We start from the raw sequence: 1,484 nt of genomic DNA on the forward strand, positions 1-1,484 counted from the left end.
AGAAAAGGGAGGGGGAAAGATAGCAGAATGGATAGAGTGAAGAGGACTTATGGGAAATATGGGGGGGGGGACTTGGAAAGAGGAAAGCTTTTGGTTTGTAAACAAAGAATATAGAAAATAAATTTTAAAAAGACAGAAAAAAAGTGTTAGTGCTGAAAAGAAAAGAAAAGAAAAAAATCCCCACATGTTCAATAAAGCTGCGTTTTTTCAGTTACTTTTGATCCTTGGTTTGATGATTCTACAATATGGAAAACAAATTTTATTTATGCATTTGCAACATCATTGGAAAACAATGAGTCTTAGGCCAGGTGTGGTAGTGTGCAGTTTTAGGCCCAGCCCTCAGGAGGCAGAAGCAAAAAGACTGTCAGTTTGAAGCCAGCCTGTGTTACATATCAAGTTCCAGAACAGCCAGGCTACATAGAGAGACACTATCTCAAGCAAGCAAGCAAACAAGCAAAATAGAATCTTTTAGCTTAGGCAATAATAATAATAATAATAATAATAATAATAATGTGTTTTGATACACTTTTCAATACAAGTCAGAGTTGTTTTCTCCACACAGTTCAGTGCACAAAGTTTAGCAAAGAGGCTTTTTATATTTTCCTTTTAGTTATTGCTCTTTATATCATTAGAGTATACCAATGGAGAATTTAACCTTGGCAAGGTGAAGAGGCACTTGTAGCGAGCCAGAAGCATTAGCGAGAGCTGTATAGAGACAGCTCAGATGCAAGCCAAAGCAGTGCCTGTCAGTTGGCCTCAATCTTCCCACTGATGAAGGAGATGAAGTCATCTCCTGAGAATGAGGGGGAGGCCTGGGGTCGGGGGCTTGAGGAGAGGGCAGGAAGTTCGGAGCAGCTGCTGTTGGGAATGTGATAGGGAGTCAGCAAGCGAGGAATGAACGGATTGCAGAACAGCCAGAGGGGCCAGCTTAGGGTAAAGAGCAGCATTGGCAGAGAACCTGGTGAGGAGGATTTCTTCCAGGAGCCAACAGTGGAAAGGGGCACCTCCAAGGAGTCACTCAGGGCTCCAGATTAGACAGTGGGGGGTGGCTGGGAGAAAAGGGAGGATCCTGCAGTATTCCCCGGGTGGCACATTAGTAATGAAACTCTCCATGGATCTGGGTTGAAATCACTGATTTATTCCTTCAGAAGACATTTAGTTACTATGCATTTTATAAATCTTTTTCTTGTGGTGGGCATGAGGGATGAGACAAAGAAGCAGACACACAAAATGTCTGCAGGCTACATGGGTCTACACACACAGGTCACACACTTACAAATCTAGTTATGATTGTGAAAAACTGGAAATGACCTAGAAATCCCTTAACAAGCGATTGGATAAGCGTGCTGTGTCACATCAGTATAATTATTCAGCAATAAGAAAAAAAATGAACTGCTGAGACATGAGACATGTAGATGAATCCCCAAATCAGTGTACTGAGAGAAGGAAGTGTGTGCAGAATGATTATACTTGTTGGAGGAAAT

Source organism: Apodemus sylvaticus, chromosome X (assembly GCF_947179515.1).
Source record: "Apodemus sylvaticus chromosome X, mApoSyl1.1, whole genome shotgun sequence".
NCBI classification, from domain to species: domain Eukaryota; kingdom Metazoa; phylum Chordata; class Mammalia; order Rodentia; family Muridae; genus Apodemus; species Apodemus sylvaticus.